Below are 12,444 nucleotides of genomic sequence, written 5' to 3' on the forward strand. Positions count from 1 at the left end.
CAAATAAATAGTTTACTGAAGATATGCAGTTTCATCAGCAGAAGCCAGCTTCAACATTTGTAATGAGTTCCTAGGTCACTCTGCTTACAATCACAAATCAGCGACATAACGTCATTAACTGTGGCCCCATTTACACTAATGCGTTTTAGTTTGAAAACGCATAGGTTTTGCTATACGGTTACGCCATCCGTCCACACTACGTCGGAGTTCTCGAGCGCCGAAAACAGAGCGTTTCGAAAACGCTGGAGAGGCCGATTTCATTCTGAAACGCTGCTGCTCCGTCTCAGTGTGGATGATGGAAAACGGAGACATCTGAAAACGGAGGCGGGGCTGCAAACATCCGCCTCTCTGATTGGGGCTTTTCCTCAATATTAAGTAGCCTAACACACACAGTTCAAACGGAGCCGATAACAACTGCCTCCTTTCAATTTCAGTGAAAATACGAAACACACCCTCTCTTTTGCTGAATATCACTTTTAATAATCGATAATGGCCATTATAAAAGTATAACATACAATAAGTTTATACATTATAGGAAATAAAGCAAGCGATCAGTCAATATACTGAATGTATGTGCTTACATTAATCATTAACTTATCTTTGCGCTCAGCCAAAACTCGTTACCTGAGAACAAGTAATAGATTCCAATGACCAAAGTCAGGGAATATGTCGTTAGATAAAGACAACAAGATGAATGAAATATCCCGTTTAATAAATATAGTGAGATTAGATCCAGCGGGAGATGCTTGACGAGAAGTCCGACTAGCAGAGCTCTCATCTGGGTAGATGGGCTGCAGCGCTTGCCAAAGAGTGTGTGGGTGGTCACGTGATGTGCGTTTTCAGCGTTTTGGTGTAGACGGAGAGCAGTTCAGAAACGCTGGGTAAAACACGAGTGTGGACGCGGATCGTTTCATTCTAAAACGCTGTTTTAAAACTAAAATGCACTAGTGTAAACGGGGCCTGTGTCATACATTTAGGTGTTTTATCCTGATTAGTTAAAGCACAGATAGACTGTAGAAAATTTCCACGTTAGTACTCTATACGATATCTCAAGCATACAAACATCAGACATCCAGGCTGTTTAGAGTTGACCCCCACCCTTTTAAAGGATCTACAATCAAATAGAACACAAACACACTTAAAGAGTTAATGCACTTAAATCTGATTCTTAGTCAAGGTTGAATGTACTCTCAGCTTTATCACCTTTATCAAAACTGGTTAAAAACTGGAATAATTAACATTCAGGCTGCTATATTCTCACTGCACAAAGTCTGTCTTTAATAAAAAGCAAAATTGCTTTAAACAGAATTAACACATGCTACTAATGATATCAAAATTACTTTAGACTGCATTAACACATAGCAATGCAAATAAGGAATAGGATTTTCAATCAAGCCCTTGTCCATGACCTCTGACCTGGTTTGGTGGCTTCTGAAAATAGAATAACAAAGAGAAGGACAAATGCTCTGAACATTCTTTATATTAATCAATGTGTTAAGCTTATTCTTTAGTCAAAATAATTTCAAGTTTAAATACTGATTTAAATAATCATATTAAAAAGCAATGAGAAAAAGAATAACGAGAAAAGGGTAAACGGTGATCCTTGCTTAAGATCGATTGAAAGACAGAAATCTGAATCCATCACTAGTCAAATGTGATAGACAGTTGTTTTTCCTCATGGATATTGAAGCTTTCTGACAAACTTGTGAAACCCTTCGAACTGATGGTGAAATCTGTTTTGATGCACCAAGCCAAGTTTTCCGGCAACTACATTTCTGAGACACCAGGCTAATCTCAGTATTCAACAGCGCCTTCGGGACATTCGGCTGTTACACCAGCAGCATTTGTATGTTCCAATGTGTTTTCCCAGCCTCCCCTTTGACTTCCTCACGGAGAGCAGATGTGGCACTTCTCTCATGTTTGTCTTCTGTCGACAAACCTTTCCTCATCACGCTCTCTGTCTGTCTGTCTCTCTCCTTCTGTCCTCTATCTCTTTTTCTCCAGCAGGCGGCTGGATCAAACACACACACACACAGTAAATAAACACATCAAAATGCTCAACAAAACAGCCCTTAACAGCTCAGGAGGAAGGGAGGGAGGGAGGATGAATAAGAAAGCGAGAGCTGTTGGCCATCAGATCAGAAAAACAGGGCCGTTCAGAGGAGTGCATGAGCAAAGCCCCTTAATGATGTCACTTCACAGCAAAGCAAAACACGCTGATAGTGAGCCACGGCACGCACTGTTTGGCTTACAAGATGTTTGTCAATGAACAAAACCAGTGGGTTGGGTTTTTTTACACATCAAAGAAAAATAAAAACAAGCCAGTCTTTTGTGATCTTATGGTTGAATTGATTTTTCGTAGAAGGAGAATTCACAGTTTGCATGGAGTAAACACTTACCTTCACTATATGATTTATTGTTTCACAATTATTTCAATAAAATGTAAACAAATGTAAACAAATGAAACACAGTTTATTTAAAACTTATTTAAACATTAAATTATCCACTCTATTTTTAAAAGTTTGTAATATGATGTGAAAACATCTTCAATGTCACATGATTATTCACAAATTATGGAGCCAGACCAGTCTCAAACATTATGGAGCCAGATCAGTCAAAAAATTATGGAGCCAGATCAGTCTCAAAAATAATATATGTACAAAATAAAATTCATACATTCACAACAATTCACATTTACAAAATCCAATTCGTAAATTCAAAATATGATTCATAAATACACACATTTTCTTAGTGATGGGTTGCAGCTGGAAGGGAATCCGCTGCGTAAAACGTATGTTTGATAAGTGGGCAGTTCATTCCACTGTGGCGAGCCCAGATTAATAAAGGAACTAAGCCGAAAAGAAAATGAACGAATGAAGGAAATGCACAAATTTAATTTGTAGATTTAAAACATCATTTAAAAATATGCAAATGTAATTCATAAATTCAAAACACAATTCATATATACATAAATCTATTACGTAAATTCAAAAATATGCAAAAAAATGCAAAAATATGTACAATTTTATTTTTACCATTTACTATATATTTACTTGTGAATTTAAGAATCCATTAAATTTTCTTCTGCTTACTCTCTATTTCAGAGGTCCCCACAGCAGAATGAACCGCTAACTTTTCTAGCATACTGTATGTTTTTATGCAGCAAATGCCCTTCCAGCAGCAACCCAGTACTAGGAAACACTCATACACTACGGACAATTTAGTTGATTCAATTCACCTGTACTGCATGTCTTTGGACTGTGGGGGAAACCCTAGCACCCAGAGGAAACCCACGCAAACATGGGGAGGACTTGTAAACTCCACCCAGAAACGCTAACTAATAGTGTTAACCACTGAGCCACCATGCCGCAAATTCACAAATTGTGTTTACAAATTTACAAATTGGATTTTGTAAATGTGAACTGTGCTGTGAATTTTGTAAATTTATTATTTTTGAGACTGATCTGACTCCATAAAAAATCATCATGTTAAATAGTAAATGTTGAAAAATCATCTGCTGGCTAATATTTTTTTGTGTTTTATTATTATTATTATTGTTAAAATTATGTTTTGTTTTGGAAGAGTAGTGAGTTTTAAAGAACTTATTTTTTCAGATACAAAACCTCTAAGTGCCAAAATTATCTTCCAAAGTTAGCATTTTTCTCAGCCTTCTATGTTTACCCTATGTTCAGTTATTTTACTTTAAAATTAATTAAAAGAATCTATTATTTTGCCATACAAGTTAAATCACTGAACCTACACACAGGAGACAACCATACTTATTTTAAAAGAAAATCAAAACTCTTCAGATTTTATTTTCAAATAAATCCTTGTTACCTGTAAAAAGGTGTGCTTACTGCTAAAATAGATCTTTGCTTGCAAGAGCCGATGGATTGAACCTAGTTCATGCTGTTTATCTTTTATTTGTTTTCAATTATTTCCAGATTCAGGATCAGATTTGGGTCATGGGTTAGCATCTATAATGCTATAGTTTTATATAGTTTGTTTAATGCGTTGGCTCAAGTCATGCTTGCGTCAGCTTGTTTTTCAGCATCAGTGAGAGATATCACTATAATTGGATGTTTAGATTAGAGTACACAAGAATCAAAGCAAAAGTGATGAAAGCCAACAAGTCATGGCTGTTCTGACATTCTTTTAACTTACCTGAGAGTTTCAGCATGTAAATATTTTCATAACAGCATGAGTCACTAGAAATGAAGGACGTAGTCAACATTATATTCAAACGCTAAGTGAGCGCATGCTTTGTTTACAGTTTGATGTGGTGTGCTATCGAGCTTAGATGTACTGTATGTCACATTACACAAGAAAATAATTGCTTCGGCTATATCATCGTGACTTTAAATCAGTTACACTTATTGTGTATTGCTTGGCTCTATCCACAAATCTTCTAGAATATGACTTCCAAAAGAAAAAAAACAAGAAAGAACACTAAGCTTCTACAAATAGCAACCCGCTGCCAAATGAACAATGTTTCAAGGCTCATGCACTCATTTTGTGTTTCCCTTGGATTCCACTGCAGGTTTCCAATATGCCCACTAAATCAGGTTGATGTGATTCTGACATGGCCTCCTGCTGGTGCTCGGTGGGCCTCCAGAGTGGGCTTTAATAGCTTCTGACAGGCGAATCAAAGAGCAAGATGGAGAGGCACGATAAATGGCAGGTCTTTATTAATTACAGGGCAGGTGGACAGCAGCGAGGCGGAAGTAAAGACAAGGCTCCGAGCCACATGTGATTCGCTCATAGCTAATGAAGCTTGGGAGAATGTGACGGACTCAGAGCGAGGCGCGCATGCAGAAAGAGGAAACGGAACATCGTCACATCTTGAACAATATATAAACGTAAAGACGCCACAAAACTTTGGAGGAGTGTGGGAAGATTTATGTTCTAGTCTTGAATGTGGGCTTGTGTGAATTCCAAGTAAGGTGAGTTTTGCTTAGTGAGCCACAGTCAGCTCATGTGCCTTATGACAAACGTCATTCTGCATTGTTGTATAATATCTCATATCCCACGTATTGCGAAGCCGTCAGTAGATAAAGTACGCCAGTATTTCTCACAGATTTCCTAAAGAATTTTTTTATGAAAATGTAGAGCCAAAGGACAGTCTGAGCCCCCATGGAGTTTTAGCACGGATGATTTTGCACATCATTATACTTCACAAAAGAGAATTAATACCAAAGTCCCACTGGTGAGAGAGACGCCCAGTTAACTGGGATTTTACAGCATACTAGCTTTTGATTTGACCTGATTTTTGAGAATGACCTAGACCTTAAAACGCATTTCCTGTTTACAGTTGTTTCTGCTATTTTATGAAGTGTATGACAAATAAAAATGGACAGATGTCAGTATCAGCAAGCTGTCTGCTGGATCTGTATTCTACATCAACATATGGTGAAGGTGTCCTGCTGTCAGGACACTTTCTTTATCCGTGGGTGGCAAAAGAACCTTTGGAAGTGGCAGGCATGCTTCACTTGTCTCTAGTTTATAGGAATGGTCAAAAAATATGAGGTTGTTCACATCAGTGTGTGCCGTTGACCTTCATCGTTTATATTTTAATTATATTGTGCGCTGTAAATAAACTACAAGCAAGTAGATAAACACATTTCCTAGATGTACACTTAGCTGCCTTGGTCACTTTCAATATTATTGTGCCCCTTAGGAGAGATTATTTCTTCTTTCAAGGTTAAACTCAATATTTGAGGACACTCATGTCTTTCTGTTCTTTAACAAAATACATACAAAATGATGACAAAAAGATATTGATATTTTTTTACAAGGTACAAATTTTGCTGGTAAAAATACATTGTTAGAAATACAGTAAAGACAGTTTCTTGTCTTTCTAACAATGTATGTGGAAACACTTTATTTTGATGGTCAATTTGAGTATTAGTAGACTGTCTGCTTAATATCTGTTGATGCTGCTCCTTCAAAAGACATAAGAAACTTTGCATGATTACAACCAACCCTAACCCCAACCCCAACATAACTACTTATATCTACTTATAATCTAATGAGAATTAGTTGGCTTGTTGATGCAATGTAACTTAAATTCAACAAACTGTAAAGACACATCTAGAGTGCATATTTCATGTAAATTAATTGTTGCAAACCACAAACATAAAACACGCCAGAAGCACATCAATCGCTACATCAATGATTCAGTTATTGACTTCTAAATATTTACATACCTAATATAACAGTGACTTTAATGATGCTTCTTACAGTATAAGCCAATTTGAGCTGTACCACAGACCGGTCTGGTTTAAACTACTGTATATGAGCACTACATGGAGAGAAATAATACCACAGTCCCACTGGTGGGAGACACACCAAGTTAACTGGGATTTTGCTGTATTCTTATCTCTGATTTGATCTGAGTTTGAGAATGACCTTGACATATATTCTATTTACAGAACATTCTTAATAATATCCCACGTGCTTTGCAGATACATTTATGATCTTGCACATATCTTGTTGCAGCTGGCAGTTTGGTAGTGGTTCAATAATAGCAAAAGCCTTCAGCACTATACAGAAATATTTACTTGTACCTCAAAAAAAAAAAAAAGAGAGAGAGAGATTGAATAAAGCTACTTCTTACTGGTCACATACAGCTTGGATCCAATTATTCCTACACCAAAACAAGCTGTTCCCAAAAGGGAAATACAACTTTCTTTGTGTGTGCACAGGAGTTTATTTTCTTGTAAAACTTTAACTGTGTGTTTCAGAGCGCTTTTAAAGTGATTATACACCTGCTTTACTTTCTCTTTCTAAGCTTGGTGATTTTCTAAATGGCATCAAAATCATTTTTGTTATAACCAAGCTAGTTTGTTATATATTCATCGACTTAAGTTACCCATATAGATTCAATTCTGCTTAGCGTATTGATTAAAGGGAGTTTTAAGAAGGATTAAACTGTATAGTTTTCATTTATGAATACTTTAGAAATTAACATCTAAATAAAATGTTTTTAAGGAAATATATGTTTTAAATAACAACATGTTTGATATGGAATGGGAATGTTTAATGGAGATGCTTCTTTTCCCCTTTGTATTGTTTTCCTATGCTCTCTTGAGCTCTGTGATTGTGATCTAGCTATAAAATTACAGGAGGCCAAGGAGAACAAAATTGACCTATCAAGTTTTGCATTTTAATGGGCAGAGTTTTTATTGTATTGTATTGAACTAATGAACTCATAAATTCAGTCTGTTTAGTCAAACACTTTACAAGATCAACATTAAATGAAATGCTAGGATCTACCCCAAAGCTTAATCAGATGCAGAAAACCCAACACTTTTGAAAGTTTGAAAGCTATTTGTTTAGCTTAGTTATTTAAAATCTTATAGGCTGTTTTGCCAACTAAATTTATTAGGCTGCCGCTGCTTCTTTTTTTGAAGGTACACTTATTAAAAAAGCATTAAAGGGCACCTATGGTGAAAAATCTACTTTTCAAGCTGTTTGGACAGACATGTGTAAGTATAGTGTATAGACCGTCATATTGGGGTGATATAAACACACACAGTCCTTTTTTTATTTTTTATTTAACAACATAAAAATGGGGAACCAATTGGAGTGGATTTCAGACCAACCGCAACTTGACGTAGGGGAACAGTCCCCCCGCCCACCAATATTGATTGACAGCGGCGCTGTTGGGGTGCACTGTTGTGTTTGCCCTGGTGGAGGCCTGTGTTTGGAGTTCTGGAATGTGTGGCGCGATGATTCGGGACACTTAATGTTTCTGCCGAGCCACTGAGAGTGTCTGGTGTGCCGTGTCGCGGCGCATCCGGTGCCTCAGTCACAGTTAATTCAGTGTGTGTGGTTATTAGTCTCGGTGTACAAGCTCGGCACTTGTACACCGAGACTATACAAACTATACAAAGACACAAATGATTTTGTACTCTCTGCTTGGTCTGTGTCCGAGTCGTACATGTATGGCTGAATACTGTTCCTCTGTGTTGCAAACACAGAGTGAGTGATCTCTTGGCTCCGCCCCCTTGTTATGTTGGGTGGGAAGCCGAAACTAATTTTCATGTGAAGCAACACGCCCCTAAAACAGCGAGCTGTGAACACGCCCCCAACATGACACTTTTGAACACATTATAATAAAAACATCTGAACTGTGTGTTGAACTGAACCTAAACTGGCACACACAGAACAACCATAATATTAATATTGAATTATAAAAAAGGGGTAAACTTTGTGCCCTTTAATTTTGCTGAATTACTGGTCAATCTGTAAACATACATGCTTTTGACCATTTTGACTTAAAAATGGCATAATTTTTTAATTGTAGAATGTTAATATAGGTTTATAAATGTTTGTTACATATGTGGCCATAGATGCTACTAATATACAACTAAAAACCTCATTTATTACCCATTATTTTTTTCAACCATTTTCTGTTTAACATTTTTTTTTCAACACAATTCCAAACATAATAGTTTTATTAACTCATTTCTAATAACTGATTTATTTTATCTTTGTCATGATGACAGTAAATAATATTTTACTAGATGTTCTTCAATATACTAGTACTCAGCTTAAAGTAACATTTAAAGGCTTAACTAGGTTAATTAGTTTAACTAGAAAAATTCGGGTAATTAGACAAATCATTGTATATCAATGTTTTTTTTCTGCAGACAATCTAAAAAGAATATATATATATATATATATATATATATATACACTCTCAGAAAAAAAGGTACAATGAGGGTACAATTTTGCTCCTAGAGGGAACAAAATATATAATTGTACCTTTAAAGGTCCCAAATTGGTCCTTAGGGCACAATTTTGTACTCAAATGGGCCAAAAAGGTACAAACGTCCAGATTTAGGTTTGAAAGGTACACTTTTGTACCTTTTAAAGCACATTTGGGTACATAATTGTACTGTAAAGGACCATTTTGGCACCTTTAAAGGTACAATTATATATTTTGTTTCCCTATAGGAACAAAATTGTACCCTCAGCTTATAAGATCAAGACACCATATAACACAAATTTTTAATTAATTAATACTAAACATTAATACTAAAATACATAATTTAAAAATATAAAATTAATAAATTGATTGAATAAAATACTTTAATATTTATTTTTTAATGTATTCAAATGTAATTTTTTCTTAAAAAATATTTACAATTTAATGTAGAATTGAATGTAATTTTAATAATTAAAAACGTAAATACTGTTCTTTACTTAAATGGGATTTAGAATAAGGATCATGCAGAGTGACAGTATCTTCATTCAGGTGGAGATGTTGCTGTCTCTTTAAGAATGCGGCTTGTTGGCAGTGTTTGTTACTGAGGCGGTCGAGTTTGCTCATGCTGGCTGTTTACACAGAACTTCGCACGATTTTCAAAGAAAAGTCTATTTTGGAGTCCACACTTTTCAGGTAAATATGTATTTATGACATATTTTCAGTTTCATTTTTATATGTGACGCCATGTTCTACTGCTTTTGTCTGACTCTCGTGCCTCGGCTTTTCCCCGCTTAAAGACCGCGAAAAAATTCTCCGGACTGCTTGGTGTACGTTTGCCTGCAGGATGGAGTTGGCTAAGAGGTCTGCAGCTTATTAAAGAAGTTAATACAATATGATATTGAAGTCACCGCGGGACATAACGTTATAGAAGGTGAGTAAGTTAACTATATGCTATTAGTTTTCTAGGTGTAAAAACACACTTTATCGCCTACGTATTCGCGCCTCATATCTTACGTTACTGCTTTATTAATGTGTTGCCACTGCGGAATATAATCGCAACCCAGATAGCAAAACACTCGGGCCAGTTCCGGCTAGTTTCTCGCCTGCCGGAGACTTACGGCTCCATTTGCTGTACTCGGACAGGATGCCTATGGACTCACTGCTCTATTCGGACTGCTTCAATCGGGCAGCAGTAAGCGAGCCGAGACTGCCGCATCCGAGCCGGAATCGGCCCGTGAGCAAAGCGAGCGATTATGTAACCGTGGCTAATTACAAACGTGGTGTGTGTATTCCTGTACACATCTTCGTTTTAGTGTCTACATTAACGTTGAGGAGTGTCCACAAACTCTCATGTCCAGAATTGTTGGTGCTTCACTCTTGTTTATGCTTATGTTAATGTATAATTATTAACGTACCACGTTGTATGAATCGACGTTTTAAGTAATGCTTCGTTCTTTAATGTAATATTTAATGTAATACCTTACAGTATTTTAACTATTTTATAAATATCTAAAAATAAACAAATAGTTATTATTTTCTCTTATTGCTTTCCAGAAGTTTTTAAAGTTTCCATTTGACCTTCAGGACAGTTGGAACAACAGAATGCAGCCTGACAGCATCAGACCAGTGAAGGCATGTCATATGAAAGCATGGCTCAGTACAAGATGCAAGTATTTCTCATTATCTGTATACCATGGTTTTAATGACTTACATACTATTTTAAATTTGTAGGTTTTTACTTACAAACAACAATAAATGTACACATATATGTTTCAAATTATTTTCTAGGTATTCATCGAAAGATGAGAGATCAACTGAAGAATGCTATGGACCTGACTCTAAGGTACCCTTTCTAAATTTTCTCTACTTGATTAATATTATTAAATTCTAGCTTTGTATGGATTCCTTCATATTTGTTTGTATGCCACATCTTATGTTCCAGGAATTGATTTTACAGCAGCACTTCTCATGTTGCCAGCCTTGTTCAGCGAGACACTTCAACATTTTGCTGTACTCAGGTGCGTAAGTGGTTTTCTGTTTAGTATATGCTGTGATAAATGCATTTTATAATTCTTGATATTCTTTATATTAGGATTGCAAAGCGGGTAGTCACCTTACAGCAAAAAGGTCGCTGGTTCGAGCCTCGGCTGGGTCAGTTAGCATTTCTGTGTGGAGTTTGCTTGTTCTTCCCGTGTTCGTGTGGGTTTCCTTCCAAGTGCTCCGGTTTCCCCACAAGACCAAAGACATGTGCTATAGGTGAATTGGGTAAGCTAATTTGTCTGTAGTGTATAAATGTGTGTATGAATGAGTGTGTATGAATGTTTGTGTTACTGGGTTGTGGCTGGAAGGGCATCTTTTGCGTAAAATGCTGGATAAGTGGGCAGTTCATTTCACTGTGGCGACCCCAGATTAATAAAGGGACTAAGCCAAAAAAATTAATGAGTGAATGAACTTTATATTAATCATTTTATCTGTTATACTTTTTTTAAATCAGTGAATATTAATTATTTCACATTCTATGCATGTTGACTTTGTCTTCATCAATGATATTAATGAAATTATTGCTTTGTTATATACAGTGAATCATCTTCACCACATCCAACAGTTCAAGTACAGGAGGAGGCCACCGACTGGACCACAAGACGAGTCATGGCAGTCTTCAGAGTTGATGGCATTGTGATTGGCCAGGTTAATGGTGTGGACGAATATACATTTTTATCCATCTCATTTGAAGAACACCTTGATGTTTCTGCAGTGGAATGTTTTGAATGAACTGTGGACGATGACAAGCCTCGACCTACTACAGTTACCAGAGAAATCAACCTTGTTTTTTGTTTCTCTAAATGCTCTTGGATAATAATCACAATCATCAAGTTAATCCAGCACACTGCTCTCATTCATGCATAAAGCAAATTTTTAAATAACTTGTGGTCCTAATGACTATCAAAGAACATTTTCCAGTTATGAGTGCCTTACATGTCATGTTTACCAAAAGCATAAACGTATTGTGTTACAACAAATTACAACTCTTCTTGAGGAAGTTGAGGAAGAATCTACTTTTGTTGAAGAAAAGGCTACTAATGTTTTTGGTTTTCTGCACTGTTGATGTAATTTATAGAAGAAACATTGCCTTCATTCTGAAATACAGAGAAAATGTTGATGGCAAATTATTTATGACTGCGTATTCTGACTAAAGACAAATACTTTGGACTTTATAAAGTGCAGTACTTGATGTAGCCTGTGTAATGTGTTTATAAATCTTAAACAGTATTCTTGTGGTCTTTGTATTAAGTGTAGATGATTTACTGTACAGTGAGTGAACAATTTTTATTTGTTATCTAAATTGATCTTTTTACTGTTTTACATGTCTGGTTTATACTTGCTGTGTAATTTTATTACTTGACACATTCAGTTGTGAATTGTAATAAAATATTATTACATTTCTAAATAAAAATGGACATCTGCGAACCAAAATAATTTATTTATTTGTGCATGCAGTCACCAAAGGATCAAAATGCCTGGGTCAGTACCCTGAAAATGCTATATAATATAAGAAGGTACATTTTCGTACCTTCCTTGGGGGTACAAAATTGTCCCTTAAATGGTACAAATGTAGAAGGTACAATTTTGTACCTCTAAACAGAGGTACAAAATTGTACCCTTTAGGGTACCACCCCAGTGACGGGCCATTTGTACCCTAAAAGGTACAATTTTGTACCTTTTTTTCTGAG

The 12,444-nt window shown here is 36.1% G+C and overlaps 1 long non-coding RNA gene across 3 annotated transcripts; it reads left to right on the plus strand.

Moving 5' to 3' along the window:
- Positions 1 to 9,292: 9,292 nt before the first annotated feature.
- On the plus strand, positions 9,293 to 12,187 carry LOC147839185 (uncharacterized). Of its 3 annotated transcripts, none has more exons than XR_015518415.1 (7): positions 9,293 to 9,406; positions 9,511 to 9,644; positions 10,268 to 10,379; positions 10,502 to 10,556; positions 10,656 to 10,731; positions 10,806 to 10,969; positions 11,293 to 12,187. It is a non-coding gene; the product is annotated as an uncharacterized LOC147839185 (long non-coding RNA). The 3 variants fall into 3 exon arrangements; XR_015518416.1 differs by having other exon boundaries at positions 10,298 to 10,379; XR_015518414.1 differs by lacking the exons at positions 9,293 to 9,406; positions 9,511 to 9,644; positions 10,268 to 10,379; positions 11,293 to 12,187 and having other exon boundaries at positions 10,420 to 10,556; positions 10,806 to 10,946.
- The last annotated feature ends 257 nt before the right edge of the window (positions 12,188 to 12,444 follow it).

The sequence above is a fragment of the Danio rerio genome, chromosome 20, assembly GCF_052040795.2.
Source record: "Danio rerio strain M-AB ecotype USA chromosome 20, GRCz13ab, whole genome shotgun sequence".
Classification (NCBI taxonomy): Eukaryota; Metazoa; Chordata; class Actinopteri; order Cypriniformes; family Danionidae; genus Danio; species Danio rerio.